Genomic DNA, 17803 nt, shown 5'->3' with positions numbered 1-17803 from the left:
TGAAGTTTGGGTAGGAGATATTGTAAAACTCAAGAATGGGGAAAAAAACATTTTTAACAGAAGTATGTATGAAGGAAATATTTTAAGTATAATCTACTCAAGGAAAATAACTGCTACAGCCAACATAAAGGTTTTATTCCCTGTTTTGTTAAGTAACTTCACTCCAAATTGTGACTTTCTTTAGAGAAAATATTTTCCTTAAGAGTAATTATTTACGTGTTTTATTGGGGGAGCATATTTTCAGGGGGGCAACATCTTCCTAAGAACATTTGATTAGCCTCACTTCTGTCCTCAGCTTCTACATTGCTTACTTTTCAAGATACTTCTTCTGAGCCCTTTTCTTTGTGTGCCCAGCTCCCTGTTATGTAATTAAGTAGTTGATTACCGTTCCAAATGCTTCCCCTACTCAAGGCTGTTGTCCACCCTGTTTCATGAATTTGTGAATTAAGTAGGTGCCTAATATTTTCCTACTATTAGGCTGAAAAGGAGTGAGAAACTAAAGTGGCTTCCAAATATTTGTGTCTTAGCTTCTTCACCCTAGTGCAAAATAGGAAATGTTTATTGCCCGTCATTTCCTTTCCATTATTCCTTTTAACCACATTACAAAAAGCTAGTATTTTGTGTTTAGAAGGAGACTTGTATTAAAAGACAAGATTCTTAGTAGTTATTCATCAGGCTTACGTTTCCTGGTGTATTTCTTCTAGGAGAGGTAGAAGAACATTTTGTAGTATTTTTCTGACAGCATTAATATAATGCTGCTTGGGTTATCAGAAAGTATTGAATACTTCAGATAAGTCAAGTGAGTATTTAGTATAGCAGAGGTTCTTCAGAACACAGGAAACTGGGATAGTATGTAACATTATGCTGTTCCCATTATTGTTTTTCATTGCATAACACTTTTAATTTGTGTGGTGGTATAAAATTTCCCTCTTTACTAAAAAAAATCTAGTTTCATTCTTGTCCCTTGCCATATTAAACAGCTTCTATCTTCATTTATGTTTTAAATTTTCTTAATCTTAGAAGAAAAAGAAAACAGAACAAAAGAGAAATGTCATGACTTAGAAAAGGAAATTTAAGTTGTATGAAATACTGTAGCTTTATTTTCTGACATTTCTGCTTGTAGATAGATTAGAAAATCCTTGTTTCTTTTGTTTGCTTTGTTTTAAAATCCAGTAAGTTTGAGGAACTTGACATTTTAAAACTGCAGTTTTATTTTTAACTACATAAGAGACTGGTCATGTAAAATGTGCACTGCTATGGATATATATGTGACAATTAACCTCATTAAAGCTCTGTTGCTATGGTAGGCATTCAGTTATTCCTAATAGTTTATTTTAGGTACTATACTGCTATCCTATTTGCTGAAATTATAAATACTAGCAAAAGGAATGATTAAATGTACCATAATTCTCATTCTTTGAGTGAATAAAAACAGAAATTTAAAGGTGCTATATCACATAAAGTTAATGCTTCAGTACTAAAGTTTTGAAAAATATTCCTAAAAATTTCACAGGCATGAATTTTTGAAAAGGAGATGAAACCACATATACACATAGAGGAATTTTTAAAGACTGGCATTTTAAAATGTAGCTGGTAAAAATGGTATGAATCCTTACGTGTAGAATTTAAACTTGTTGAAAATAATCTAAGCTGCAACAATCTCTGTAACTGTTCTTCCACAGTTTTACATAGAGATAATAATTTGTCTTACTAAAAGGTAAATGGAAGATTTAAAAAGATGAAAAAGATTATTTTTCCTCTGTTCTATGTGGACAATTAAAAGTATAGCCAAGCCTTAGCTGAAATGAGTTGCCTTTGTGTGAGACAGGGCCTCAGGCTGTCACCCAGGCTGGAGTGCAGTGGCACGATCACAGTTCACTGTGAGCTCAAGCAATCCTTGTATCTCAGCCTCCTAAGTAGCTGGGACTACAGGCATGAGCCACCATGCCCAGCTAATTTTTTTTTTTAATAGCTACAAGGTCTCAAACTCCTGGCCTCAAGCAGTCCTCCCACCTCAGCCTCCCAAAGTGCTGGCCACTTTGCCCAGCCATGAATTGCCTTTTGAGTTGTCTTCCTTAACTACATCAGTTCATCCCATATTCAGTATATGCACTTTTTCTCACACTTGTTTTTCTGTTTTTCTTTTGTGTGTCCACACTCATTTATTTCTACACTGGTGTTTCACTCACTGCTTATTAAGATATCTGCATGTGGACCTACATTTATAAATTGTAATTCCAATCAGAGAAATAAGAACTTGATTGGGACAGCTGGGAAATGTTTGTGATTAAAATTATTAGGAATAAGGAAATAATGATGCTGTGTGAGAAAGCAAGTAGACTTACAATTCTGAGATACAAACATCTGCAATCAACATAGAGAAGGCTACTTTACAAAAATGTTATTTCAGTGCCCGTATGGACAAATCTCTAAAAAGTTTTGTCGGCCGGGCAGGGTGGCTCACGCCTGTAATCCCAGCACTTTGGGAGGCCAAGACGAACAGATCACGAGGTCAGGAGATCGAGACCATCCTGGCTAACACGGTGAAACCCCATCTCTACTAAAAATACAAAAAAAATTAGCCGGGCGTAGTGGCGGGCGCCTGTAGTCCCAGCTACTCCGGATGCTGAGGCAGGAGAGTGGCGTGAACCCGGGAGGCGGAGCTTGCAGTGAGCCGAGATCGCGCAGCTGCACTCCAGCCTGGGTGATAGAGCGAGACTCCATCCAAAAAAAAAAAAAGTTTTGTCTACCATGTAGATAAAGGAACCTCAAAGCTTCGTGAAGTGGTTATTTTTCTCTAGGAAGCCCATGTGTTTTCCCACTCCTTTCCCAGCTTTTCCTGCTGCCCACTGCTCCAAACACTGACATCCAGTGGCCAGAGACCAGTCCAAATGGAGCACTAAGACTACATATGGATGGTGATCATATTGTTTAAAATGTTATTGCAACATGGTATGTAAAGTGCACAGGTCTTAAGTATATGGCTCAATAAATGTTTCCATATGTATGCACCCATATAACCATCACTCAGATCAAGACGAGGCTCCCAGTCAATACTCAGACATAACCACCATTCTGACCTCTGTCACTGTTGTTGACATTCCTATATATGGAATTACACAGTCTATAGGTTTTTGTGTCTGGTTTAATTTGATCAGCATTATGTCTGTGAGATGCATCTATGTTGTTGCATGTAGCAATAACAATAGTTTGTTCTTTTTCATTGCTCTGTAGTATTCCATCCGATAAATACATCACAATTTATCCATTCTACCATTGATAGACATTTTGGTTGTTTGTAATTTTTAGCTTTTATGTTTAAAGCAGCCATAAGCATTCTTGTACATATCTTTTAATGGACATGTACACTCATTTCTCTTGTGTGTCCACTTAAAAGTGAAACAGCTGGCTGCAGTGAGCCATGATCATACCACTGCATTCCATCCTGGGCGACAGAGTGAGACCCTGCCTCAAAAAACAAACCCAAAAAAGGAGTGAAACTACCGAGTCATAAGATGAATATATATTTAGCTGTAGAAGATATTACCAAATAGTTTTCAACAATGGTTGTACCAATTTGCATACCCACCAATAATGTATAAGTGTTCTAGTTGTTCCACATCCTCATCAGTACTTGGTACCATCAGCCCTAGTAGTTTAGCCATTCTGACAAATGTGTATATTTGATTGTGGTTTTAGCCATTCTGGTGATTTTGTATTTCACTAAGGTTTTAAGGTGCATTTTCCTGATAAGTAGTGATGTGTGGAACACCTTTTTATATTTTTATTAGTCATTTGGCTATCCTCAATTGTTAAGTACCTGTTCAAGTCATTTGTTCATATTTATTGGGTTGCCGTTTTCCTTATTGACTTGCAGGAGTCCTTTATATTTTATGGATATGAGGGTTTTTGTCTGATATATTACCATAAATGTCTTCTCTTTAGTTTGCTTTTCTACTTTCTAAGTGCTTTCCTTTGATGACCAAAAATTTTATGCAGTCCAATATACCAATCTTTTATTTAATTGCTAATAATTTTGTGTCATATTTAATAAATGTTCACACCACAGTTATGAAGACATTCTTAACATTCTTCTAAAAGCTTTATTGGCCAGGTGAGGTGGCTCATGCCTATAATCCTAGTCCTTTGGGAGGCCGAGCCAGGTAGATCACTGGATGTCAGGATTTGGAGACCGGCCTGGCCAACATGGTGAAACCCCGTCTCTACTAAAAATACAAAAATTAGCCAGGCATAGTGGTGCATGCCTGTAATCCCAGCTACGTGGGAGGCTGATACAGGAGAATCGCTTGCACCCAGGAGGCAGAGGTTGCAGTGAGCCAAGATCACGCCACTACACTCTAGCCTAGGCAACAGAGCAAGACTCTTGTCTCAAAAAAATAAAAATAAAAATAAAAATAAAAGCTTTATTGTTTCACCATCCACATTAGGTTTACAGTCCATCTACTCCTGATATTTGTATATGATGTGAAATAGTAGCCAAAGTTTATGTATTTCCATATGAGTATTAACTTGACCAGCAAAATGTATTGAAAAACTGAGTTGTAATTTCTATGAAGTCTTCATATCTGGTAGTGTAAGACTTCAAACTTTTATCTAATAGTTCTAATAGTTTTGGCTATTCTTAACCCTTTGCATTTCCATATACATTTTAGAATCACCTTGTTAGTTTTTGGGGCAGAAGATGTTAGGGTTTAATTGCTATTGCCTTAAATATATAATTTCAGGAGAAATTGTATCTAACCAATTTTGAGTTATCCAATCCATGGACATGATATATCCCTCTATTTACTTAGGTATTTAATTTGTCTCATCAATGTTTTATAGATTTACATGTAGAGGTTAGATTTATATCTAGGTTTTTGACAATTTTACTTTATTATGAAATTGTTTTTAATTAGTTTATAGAAATACAATTTTTTTGGTATATTGCCCTTGCACTTAGAAACCTTGCTAAATTCACTTTTTAATTCTAATAATTCTGTATATTACTTTAGATTTCTTTAAATCTACAGTTATATCTTCTGTAAATAATGATAGTTTCATTTCTGCTTTTTCAGTTTTTATTTTTCTTACCTTGTTGAGCTGACCAGGACCTCCAGTAAAATGCTAAATGAAGTAATGACAATGGACTTCTTTAACTTCTTCAACTCAAAATAAGAATTCAATATTTTACTATTTTATATATGTGTGTGTGTGTATATATATATATGTATATTTTGTTGTTGTTGTTTTTGAGATGGAGTGTCACTCTCACCCAGGCTGGAGTGCAGTGGTGCAATCTCAGTTCACTGCAACTTCCACCTCCCGGGTTCAAGCGATTCTTCTGCCTCAGTCTCCCGAGTAACTGGGACCACAGGCATGCACCACCACCCCCAGCTAATTTTTGTGTTATTAGTAGAGATGGCGTTTCACCATATTGGCCAGAATGGCCTCGAATTCCTGACCTCGTGATCCACCCACCTTGGCCTCCCAAAGTGCTGAGATTACAGGCATGAGCCATCTTGCCCAGCCTAATATTATGTTTTATTTAATTTTTTTATAGATATCATATAGCAGATTGTTTCTTTTTATTTCTGATTTTCAGAGAGTTTTTGCTAAATGCTTTTTCTGCCTCTGTTGAGATAGTCATGTATTTTTTCTTCTTTATTCTCTTACAATGATAAGTTACACTAATTTTCAAATGCCAGAAATAGAATAAATTCCATTTTCATGATGTATTGCTCTTTTCATATATCAATGGATATAGTTTGCTAATATTTTGCCTAACATTTTTGGATCATAAGAAGGATAGACCTAGACTGAGTGTGGTGTCTCACACCTGTAATCCCAACACTTTGGGAGGCCAAGGAGGGAGGATTGCTTTAGCCCAGGAGTTAGAGACCAGCCTGGGGAACATAGTGAGACCTCATCTCTACAAAAAATTTAAAAATTAGCCAAGTGTGGTGGTGCACACCTGTAGTCCCAACTACTCAGGAGGCTAAGATGGGACAATCACTTAAGTCCAGGAAGCAGAAGTTTTAGTGAACCAAGATTGTACCACTATACTCCCGCCTGGGCAACAGAGCAGGAGCCTAACTTAGAAAAAAAAAAAAAGAGAGAGAGAGAGAAGAAGAAGAATAGAAGAATAGACAGTGTAATTTTTCTTTCTTTAATATTTTTGTCAACTTTTGGTATCAAGACTATTCTGGCCTCATAAAAAATGTTGGAGATGTGTTCCCTTTTTTCCTACATTCTGGAAGAGTTTGCACCTGATATTATTCCTCCTGTTTAAAATAATTCACCATTGAAGCCACTTGAATGAGAAGTTTTCTTTGTGGGAAAGTTGTCATTAATTGGAATATACCTTGACCACTTACAGTTAATGTAATTATTATTGGTTTTAAGTCTACCATCTTACAATTTCTTTTACATTTTTGTCCTATGTCCTCTTGCTTCCTGTATTTTGTGTCTTCTTTTGATAAACCAAGTCTTTTCTTTTGTCCAGTTTTTCCTCCTATGTTAGTTTGTTAGAGATTTTTAGAAATTCATTTAGTACCTTAAAGATAACAGTGTGTATCTTTGACTTACTGCCTTAAATTGGTACATTACCATTTCCCAACAATGCAGGAATTTTATGACAGTTTAAATCTGTTTATCTGTCTCCCCCCCCTCCCCAACATTTTTTTTGAGACAGAGTCTCTGTTGCCAGCTGCAGTGCCGTGGCATGATCTCGGCTCACTGCAACCTCTGACTCCCTGGTTCAAGCGATTCTCCTGCCTCAGCCTCCTGGTTCAAGCGATTGTCCTGCCTCAGCCTCCCAAGTAGCTGGGATTACAGACACATGCCACCACGCCCAGTTAATTTTTGTATTTTTAGTAGAGACAGGGTTTCACCACGTTGGCCAGGATGGTCTAGATCTCCTGACCTTGTGATCTGCCCACCTCAGCCTCCCAAAGTGCTGGGATTACAGGCATTGCCCCTTTTTCCTTTTGTATTAATGTTGTCATGTATTTTACTTCTACATTCTATGTATATTTTACCTCTATATATTCTATATAGTGTTTTAGACTTCATAAGACATTTTTATTAGTAGTACTACTACTATATATTTTATTTATTTTTTATTTTTATTTATTTATTTATTTTTGACACAGAGTCTCACTCTTATCACCCAGGCTGGAGTGCAGGTGGCACAATTGCAGCTCTCTGCAAGCTCTGCCTCCGAGGTTCATGCCATTCTCCCACCTCAGCCTCCCAAGTGGCTGGGACTACAGGCACCCGCCACCACGACTGTCTAATTTTTTTTTTTTTGTACTTTTAGTAGAGACGGGGTTTCACCATATTGGCCAGGATGGTCTTGATCTCCTGACCTCGTGATCCACCCGCCTAGGCCTTCCAAAGTGCTGGGATTACAGACGTGAGCCACCACACCCAGCCTACTATATATTTTAAAGACTCGCTGGGCACGGTGGCTCACTCCTGTAATCCCAGCACTTTGGGAGGCCTAGGCACGCAGATCACCTGAGGTCAGGAGTTCGAGACCAGCCTGGCTGACATGGTGAAACCCCGTTTCTACTAAAAATACAAAAAATTAGCCAGGCGTGGTGGCGCACGCCTGTAATCCCATCTACTTGGAAGGCTGAGGCAGGAGAATCGCTTGAACCCAGAAGAGGGAGGTTGCAGTGGGCCGAGATCGCACCATAGAGCTCCAGCTTGGGCAACAAGAGCAAAACTCCATCTCAAAAAAAAAAAAAAAAAATAGACTCTAGATTGTTTGTTTGCTGCTGACGTATTTATGTTTTCTGGTGTTTTTCTTTCCATCCTGCCTTTCCATCTGGGATTATTGTTCTTCATCTGGAGAATTCTCTTTAGTATTTATTTTAGTGCCAGTCTTCTAACAATGAATTCTCTCAGCTTTTGTTTTTTGAAACCTTCTTTCTTTTGCCTTTAGTTTTCTGTATTTTTATTTTATTAAGATAAAATTCATGTGTCATGTAGTGTAACCATCTAAGCATTACATTCAGATACAATTCAATGTTACCTTTATTTTTTGAAGGATATTTTTGCCTTGTATGAAATACTAGGTTGACCATTTTCTTTTCTTTTCTTTCTTTTTTTTTTTTTTTTTTTTTTTTTTTTTTTTTTGAGACCAAGTCTCACTCTGTCGCCCAGGCTGGAGTGCAGTGGCGCAATCTCAGCTGACTACAACCTCCACCTCCTAGGTTCAAGTGATTATTGTGTGTCAGCCTCCCAGGCAGCTAGGATTATAGGCGTACACCACCACGCCTGGCTAATTTTTGTATTTTTAGTAGAGATGGGGTTTCACCACATTGGCCAGGCTGGTCTCAAACTCCTGACCTCAAATGATCTGCCCACCTCGGCCTCCCAAAGTGCTGGGATTACAGGTGTGAGCTACTGCACCCAGCCTAGGTTCACCATTTTCAAGATACCATTCCGATCCTTAAGTTCTGTGGAAAAAGCCATTAGTTACATTTCCTTTGAAGGTAATGTGTCTTTTTTCTGTGGTCACTTTTAAGATTTTCTCTTCGTCTTTGTTTTTATTTTTTATTATTATTTTTTATTATACTTTAAGTTCTGGGTTACATGTTACAGAATGTGCAGTTTTGTTACATGGCTATACACGTGCCCTGGTGGTTTGCTGCACCCATCAATCCGTCACCAAATTAGGTATTTCTCCTAATGTTATCCCTCCCCTATCCCCCCATCCCGCGACAGGCCCCAGCATGTGATGTTCCCCTCCCTGTGTCCATGTGTTCTCATTGTTCAGCTCCCACTTATGAGTGAAAACCTGCGGTGTTTGATTTTCTGATCTTGTGATAGTTTGCTGAGAATGATGGTTTCCAGCTTCATGCATCCTAAGGTTGATAAACTTCCTGAATCTGTTGGTTGATGTCCTTCCTTATTAGAATTCTTAACCAGTCATTCTTCAAATATTTTTTTCCAATCCATTCTCTCTCTCCCTTTTTCTAGGATTGTGTGTTATACTATGTTCCATATGTCTGTTATAGTCTTTTGTTTTCCATCGTAATTTCTCCCTGTACTTCAATCTGTATAGTTTTTACTGACCTAATTAACTTATCCTGTTCTGCTGAGCCTAATTGATTTTAAATTTAATTGTTTATCTTGTATTTTTGGTTCTAAAATATCCATTGACACTTTTTTGTAGATGCCAGATCTCTGATCAGATCTTCAGTATTTTCTTCTATATTATTGAACGTATTAAAGTAATTTTAAAGCTCTTGTCTGAGAAATCCAGTGTCTGAATTACTACCTGTAATTGTTTGTTTCTGTTGTCTGTTGTCAGTCATTTGGTGCTGTTTTTTAGCATGCCTTATAAATTTGGTGAAGTGTCATACATTGTGTGTTAAATACTGTAGGGGCTTTGGACGATGTTATCTTCCTCTAAGATGGTTATGTTTTCTTCTTGCAGTCTGATAAAATACAGGCAGATCACTGTAACCCTATTGAAGGTTGGTTTTAGACTTTGTTAGGCTTGTATGGCCTCTTTGGGCTGTCATCTGAAAATCTGGGGTGTTTATCGGGGCCACTTCACCTCTGTGGCCGTGAATTCCAACCTTTCCCTCCTCAGGACCAAGAGCTGCTCAGCTCGTTTGCCTCCCATCTGCTGCTTTTTGCTGGATTTCTTGGAGTCTCACCTTGTGCACAGGAGTCTAGAATTGGCAGACACCTCAAGGAGATACCGTACCCGTACTTCAGGCTCACTTCCCTGAGGTTTCTTCTCTCTGGGATTTTGCCCCTTAAATCCAAGCTACTTTTCCAACTTCTGTTTCTTCAACCAAGTGGGATTACTGCTTGCTGCTAGATCTTTATTTCCCTGTGTTGTGAATTTGCAGTGCCTTAAAGAAGTCATCAGAATGAACATAGAGCTCACCAAAGTGTGCTTCCCTTCTTTCCCTCCCTTCACCTGTTTTATTGTACCTCGTCACATTCTCCCTGCATTGATTTGCTCCCTGATACCTATAAAAGATGTTCTATTTAACCCTTGTCCTGTTTGCCCCAAGAATATTTGCCAGCAGCACTTGCTGCTGTAGTATTTACCCCAAGATAACTTTGCCACGAACTCTCTTGCTTTTATTATTACTTTTGCATAGCTCTAGTATATTGACTTAAGGAAAAGACATCGTTCTATTTATAGCATCCTGTTTTTAGTAGTGGTATTTCCATTTACAAAGTATAATAATTCTCAATCGCTGAAAATGTCAAATCCTAGAAAATGTAGCATTCCCACACGTGATGTTAACATGGTTCTCGAATAGTTCTTGGCCAGAGATTCACTTAATGAATTCGATTTTTTCTGAAATAGATGATTTTGATGATTCAGATTATTCTGATACTAGTTCTGTTTAGAAATAACATCAAGAACAGTTTTTAGGCCGGGCGCGGTTTCTCAATCCTGTAATCCCAGCACTTTGGGAGGCCGAGGCAGGCGGATCACGAGGTCAGGAGATCAAGACCATCCTGGTTAACACGGTGAAACCCCCTCTCTACTAAGAAAAATACAAAAAATTTAGCTGGGCGTGGTGGCGGGGGCCTGTAGTCCCAGCTACTCAGGAGGCTGAGGCAGGAGAATGGCATGAACCCGAGAGGGAGAGCTTGCAGTGAGCCGAGATCGTGCCACTGTACTCCAGCCTGGGCGACAGAGCAAGACTCAGTCTCAAATAAAATAATTAAAAAAAAGAACAGTTTTTATATCTTCACATTGAAAATCAGTCAGATTTGCTTTAGCCTCGAAGAATGTGTTTACATAGAATTATATGAGTGCTGGCAGTGAGCTGTACTTTTTTTCTAAACCAGAAAAGGGTTAATTTAGCTTTCATGGTTGTTTTCAGTAGGAGGGCTAGTCCAATCACAAGCTACTCTATTGTGGCCAAAAGCAAAAATCTGGTGGTAGTCATTTTTAATCGCCATTGTTGATTTCTCTGCAGTGGCTTCTGGCATTGACAACTTGGTTGTCACATGTTCATATATGAGGGCACCAGGTTTTTTCATTTGTTCCTTTGTCCATTAAATAGTTTTTGAGCACCTCTTTCAGGCCAGGGTATTATTCTAGACACAAGCAATATAACAATTTTTAAGATAAGATCAGTGTCACTTTGGGACTTGCAGCCTGCTGTTTTTATAGAAAGGCTACTAAATGGTTGCTGCGTCGGACTTGTGGTAATTAAGATAGACTTTTCTTGTGTGGGGGTTGGGAGTGAGAAAAGAGAGGCTGGAATCTTTTGGATGATTACATCTTCTTTATATAAATATTTTTAGCCTTTTGAAAAAACTTTGTAGAGCTTAATGCATTTCACAGTTCACCCACACTACATCAATATTTGGCCTCCCTTTTGCAAGCCCAGTTCCCTAACTATGAGTTTCTGTGTTATACATAAAAATCTCACCTGGAGCACAATTATTTGACAATTTGAGTTGAAACTCCAGGAACTGGTTTATGGAGAAGAAACTTAGCTCTGAGATCATGTCTCTTCATGAATATCGACATGAAATCTGATGAAGAATCAGGCTACTGTGGTTTCCCATTTTAACTTCTGTTTTTGAAAAACATTTCACATGCAACCAAGCACTTATTAAATGCTTTGCGATACCACAAAATGGCTTGGTGGTCTTTGTCTTCCAGAATAGTGTACATTTCAGTGTTACCAAGAGAAGAATATAATCTGGGCACGTGTCACTGTTAAAATATTACAGTCAGATCAAGAATTCTATTCCTGTCTTTTTTATTCTTTCCCACTTGTGAAACTTTATCTAGTGGATTTTTTTTATTACAAAGACGTATTCCAAAGATAACAGTTTGTACTTCTGATTACGATCCATGTTCATGTGATCAAAAGGCAGCAATAATAAGACACTGCCATATATGGTAACTCCATAGAAACTAGGCTGCCCTGGGAGGACAGATTCACCATCTTGAGCACCTGTGGCTTGGTGTTCTCGAAATTATAGCCCCTTTGGAATGGCTGAAGAACTACCAGTTAAAGAAACCAGACACGCAAGGCCATGTATTGTATGATTCCACTTATATGAAATGTCCGGAATAGGCAAATCGATAGAGACAGAAAGATTAGTGTTTTTCAGGGGCGGGTGGGAGGGGGAAATAGGGAATGACTTAATGTATACAGGTGATGGGGTTTTGAGGTGATGAAAATGTTCTGGAATTAGGTAGTGGTAATGGTTGCAAGACATTGTAAATATAGTAAAAAACAATGAATGGTACACTTAAAACAAATTTTATATTTTAAAAAATCACACACAGGCCATGCGCAGTGGCTCACACCTATGATCCCAGCACTTTGGGAGGCCGAGACGGGTGGATCACCTGAGGTCGGGAGTTGGAGACCAGCCTGACCAACATGGCGAAACCCCATCTCTACTAAAAAAATGCAAAAATTAGCTGGGCGTAGTGGTGGGCACCTGTGGTCCCCAGCTACATGGGAGGCTGAGGCAGAAGAATTGCTTGAGCCCGGGAGGCAAAGGTTGCAGTGAGCGGAGATCACGCCATTGCACTCCAGCCTAAGCGACAGAGCGAGACTCCGTCTCAAAAAAAATAAAAATAAAAAACAATGGAAGCACCAGGCCGTTGTTTGAGTTCAGTTTTTCTTTGGCGAGCGCTTTTCTAAAATCTCTCTTATCTTACCTATGTTAACTTTGTCTCAGAAGGAGGCTCATTTATGCAGTTAGCTGAAATATTTATGCATGAAGTCATTTGTAGCAGTTGTCTTTTCATCAAACAGAATACCTTTAAAATTGCAGAAAATTAATGCCATTCATGATTTTGCCATTTTACATCATATACATTTGAAATATCTTTATCCTAGATAATCTGTACTCATTTGAATGCAAAAGTTTTATCAATATGAGTGAACTTATACATCTTTTTATTCACTGATGGAGATATCACTTCAAACTTTGTTCCTGGCAAAGCAAAGATGAAATGTATTGAAAAAAAATGATTAGACTTTTAAAACTTCAAAATATTTTTATAGCAAATGTAAATAAGATTGTTTCTAACTGCAGATTGTTTTGCATAAAATCTTTATGTGAAGAATTTATATTAGAGTACAATAAAATCAGTGCTTTTTATATGTTTTGAATGGTAAACATTTTGAAGGTATTTTTTGAAGTAACTAGGTATTGAAATTTTATTCATAATATATTTTGAATAAAGCATACCTAAAATGCATGAACTTGTATAAGTATTTGGCATCATTAATCTAGTTGTACATATTTTTAAAAATAAGAATGGGCTTGGAAGATAACATATTTGTAGTAAGTACAGTATATTTTTTACTGAATGACTCTGATACATCTTTTAGATATTTGAGTAAAGTCTACTGTTAAAGTATTCCAGATTTTTAAATTTCAGTATTCTTGCTGTGGAGTCTAGTGTTGGCTGTCTGATGTCAGAATAATCAAACTCTGCTCATATACACATCCAGAAAATTTTTCTAATGATGATAATTTAGCAAAAAACTCAAGTCTTTAAAAATTCTAATTAAATAGACTTACTTGAGACAAGTGTCCATTATGAAATCTAAAATAAAAATTTGTGACTATATAATATATAATCTTCATTATGTAGGCTATTTCTAAAAAATTAGTTTCTGTGCTGATTTCATGTTAAGTTTTTCAAATGTTAGCAGGTTATAATTGCTACAGTAAGATTTGTTCTAAATCTGGTAGCCATTTATTATTAAATGATTAATGATTAGGCATTACTCATTTAATAATTATTTAGGAATTATAAATTACAATGTGAAATCTTCATATTTCAGGCTCCTTGCACTATAATTACTTAAAATTAGTTTGCATCAATAGTCCATATAAACAGATGGCTTAGAGGAAAAGATATTCTATTTTCTAGGTACTTTAATAGGTTCGTCTTGTGAAAATTACATAGGTGTGTGTTTATGTATGTGTATTCACACATGTATTGGCTTACAATACCAAATTAATAAGACTGTCCCCCCACCTCGTTGAATCAACTGTCTGCCCTGCCAGTAATCCCTCACCTGTACTGGTATATACAGAGTTCTCTCTGGTATAAATGATTAATCAAGAAAAAGGGGCCGGGCGCGGTGGCTCAAGCCTGTAATCCCAGCACTTTGGGAGGCCGAGACGGGCGGATCACAAGGTCAGGAGATCGAGACCATCCTGGCTAATACGGTGAAACCCCGTCTCTACTAAAGAATACAAAAAACTAGCCGGGCGACGAGGCGGGCGCCTGTAGTCCCAGCTACTTGGGAGGCGGAGGCAGGAGAATGGCGTGAACCTGGGAGGCGGAGCTTGCAGTGAGCTGAGAGCCGGCCACTGCACTCCAGCCTGGGCGACAGAGCCAGACTCCGTCTCAAAAAAAAAAAAAAGAAAAAGAAAAAGAAAAGGAAAAAGGATGTGAGATACTTGTGTTAGTTTCTTTTTAAATGAATAATGCGATACACATAAACCAGTAACACCACATTGATTTCCCAAAGCCCTAATACAGCTGTAAGAGGAAATAACATTCCAGAGCTCCAGGATTATTTTAATTTAGCTTTCAAGATGATTACGATTTTGATTTAATATAGAGACTTCAGAGTGTTAAATTTTAGGTATTTAAAACATCCATTGGTGCTTTGTTTTGTTTTTGGTTTTGTTGTTGTTGTTGTTTTCTTACGGGATGCATCTTAGTTATTTGGTTGACTTTTATCTAGACATCATAAATGTGATGCTTGCTTTTTTATTAGCCACTTCATTGTTGATGTCTTAATGGGAGATCTTAGTTTGATTAATCTACTCTTTGAAATTTTAGTTTGTTTAGTCATTTGTTTCTGCTAGGTTTTGGCTTTTGTTTTGTTTTTTGAGTGATAACCTAAGAAGTTTCTACAGTGGAAAATATCATGATGACATCTTCATCTCTGATAAAGTTGTTTCATTTAGAGGAATTTTTCAAAGCCTATGTTGAGACATGGGCAAATTAAGTAAAGCATCATAACAATTTTTTTTCATAGTGAACTCATTTTATTTATAGAACAGCAAACACGTTCACTCTTTTTGCTAACATCTGGGGCTTTTTTTCATTGCAACTGCTTTGCACACTTAATAATGTTTCTCCCAGCAAAGGCTAACTGGAAATTTTGTTTAAAGACAAATATTTTTCATATGGATAAAATAAAAGTTGTAAGTATGCCTTTCATGTGGCAAACTCTAAATTAGGGGTTAGTACTCCATTGCAGCATTAAATACCAATTATTTACAATAGGATGCACATACCAGATGCTGTTTTTCCCTTAAACTTTGCACTTCTCATTGAAAATGTTTTCAAATCAGATCTTGTTTTATTGGTATTGGGTTTCACATGATTGGACTAATACTTACATATATGCTTCTTTTGAAGGTATTTAGACATTGAACAGTGAACTGAGATCCGGCCACTGCACTCCAGCCTGGGCGGCCGAGCGAGACTCCGTCTCAAAAAAAAAAAAAAAAGAAAGAAAGAAAATTAGTTATTTCCTTATGAGCCATAGCTTTGAAAAACCATTTTAGAAGAAATTTCCATTTTTTTAAAAAAGAGGTGTTGGGAGGCTAAGGTGGGCGGATCATGAGATCAGGAGATCAAGACCATCCTGGCTAACATGGTGAAACCTCGTCTCTACTACAAATACAAAAAAATTGGCCGGGCATGGTGGCGGGCACCTGTAGTTCCAGGTACTTGGGAGACTGAGGCAGGAGAATGGCGCAAACCTGGGAGGCAGAACTTGCAGTGAGCCGAGATCGCGCCACATCACTGAACTCCAGCCTGGGTGACAGAGCAAGACTCCGTCTCAAAAAATAAATAAATAAAAAAGTGATTTCTTAAAGAAAAGATATTGATAATTTGTCTTTGCTGTAGATGAATGCCACGTTTTTATATTCTACAACTATCGCTGAATAATGCTGTTTATTTCTTTAGATCAACGAATATATTAAATTATTTCTTTTTTGTTCAAGTAAACACTGTGAGATGATTGGGAAGGCTGTGTGTTGAAGTTAGATGCAAAGGTTGGACCTAGTACAGTGAGCCTCTTGTGAGAACAGAGCCATGAAAGATAAAGCCTGTCATTCATGTCTGCCTTGGCCTGTGCCCGGCTTTACTTCTCACCATTCAGTTTTTACTGATGATATCTACCAACATCTAAAGAGAGGCACCTTCATCTTCTAAAAGAAAACAAGGTTACCAAAAGAGCTCACTTAATTCCTTCCTTTTTCCCTGAACTGTTGGTTTTAAGTGAAGAGTAAAATATATTAGATATGACACTCTCCATGAGTGTTACTGAGGATTTTGTGGAAAAAGCAGTTTGGTACTTTATTTCCAGCTTGGCTGCAGCAGACTTGGTGATCCTGAGCAAATCACTCAACCTCCCTTTGCCTCCATTTCTTCATCTGTAAAATGGGGATAACCTGTCCCTCCCTGTCTCACCAGCATACTAAAGAGGATTTAAAAAATCCATAAGGTGCATTGATTCCAAAGATGGGTAGAATGATATTTCATAATGAAGATTTTCTGTTATATAGCAAGTTAATTTTAAAAGTATCTTTACCAGGCCGGGTGCGGTAGCTCACTCCTGTAATCCCAGCACTTTGGGAGGCCGAGGCGGGCAGATCTCGAGGTCAAGAGATCAAGACCATCCTGGCTAGCACGGTGAAACCCCGTCTCTACTAAAAATACAAAAATATCAGCCGGATATGGTGGCGGGCGCTTGTAGTCCCAGCTACTCAGGAGGCTGAGGCAGGAGAATGGTGTGAACCCGGGAGGTGGAGCTTGCAGTGAGCCGAGATCGCACCACTGCACTCCAGCCTGGGCGATAGAGCGAGACTCCATCCAAAAAAAAAAAAAAGTATCTTTACCCACTTCTCTGTAGTGAATATGGACTAGCATTTTGAAGTAGAAACTAACAAAGTATAAAATTAAGTAGATTTTTTTACATTTATGGCTACTAAATAGTTCTAGTAAAAATATATGCTGTACACCGTCGGTCTGAGTTCCGGTTTAAAATATATCATTGTGCTTGGCTAATTTGTAGAATGTCTTATTTGAATTGACTTCATTTATTTCAAAGGAGTGAATAGATGATCAGATCAAACAGTTGTCATAGCAGTGTTTTCAGCACATACGAGAATCTTAGGGTTTAGGAGCCTTAGTGCTCACCCAGTGCAATTTCCTGCCGGAAGCAGATTCCTTCCTGGTGACCTCATCAACATGTGCTTGTGCAGCGTTTTCCTGAAAAGTTTTTGGGAAAGTGGGGGCTGCTACCTCACTACTTTGTTGTGTACCTTTTGTTCAAGAACTTTCTAAAACTTGGAGCTAATCACGGGTTATTTCAGAAGATGTAAGCATTGTAAGTTTTTTATTGAATTCCATCCTTATTTTAAAGGCCTGGTTATGTAATATTTTCTGGGTTTTTTGTTTGTTTATTTGTTTGTTTTTTGTATGGTTTCCCACATTGATTAGGTTGTTTTCTTCATTTTCTTAATAGTTTAAAAATACTTTCTTCTCTTTCTATTTGTGTCTTCTTCCGTTTAGTATTTATGGGAGGGAGCAAGAAGGGAAATGATGTCTATTTTTAAAATTGACTGCAATCATGACTGTTCTTCTTGTCATTCTGTAGCAACTGGATTTATTACTATCTCATTTAAAGGTCCTTCAGAATGAGTTGAAGCAGTTCATTTCAGGTCAATGGCTAGCAAGCAATGTCAGGACCTCTGGGGAAGGGGAACTCTATGGGATCCCAGAGGAAAGAAGTGG

Source organism: Rhinopithecus roxellana, chromosome 5 (genome assembly GCF_007565055.1).
Source record: "Rhinopithecus roxellana isolate Shanxi Qingling chromosome 5, ASM756505v1, whole genome shotgun sequence".
NCBI classification, from domain to species: Eukaryota; Metazoa; Chordata; class Mammalia; order Primates; family Cercopithecidae; genus Rhinopithecus; species Rhinopithecus roxellana.
The sequence above is the reverse complement of the archived record's forward strand: the minus strand, read 5'-3'. Positions refer to the sequence as shown.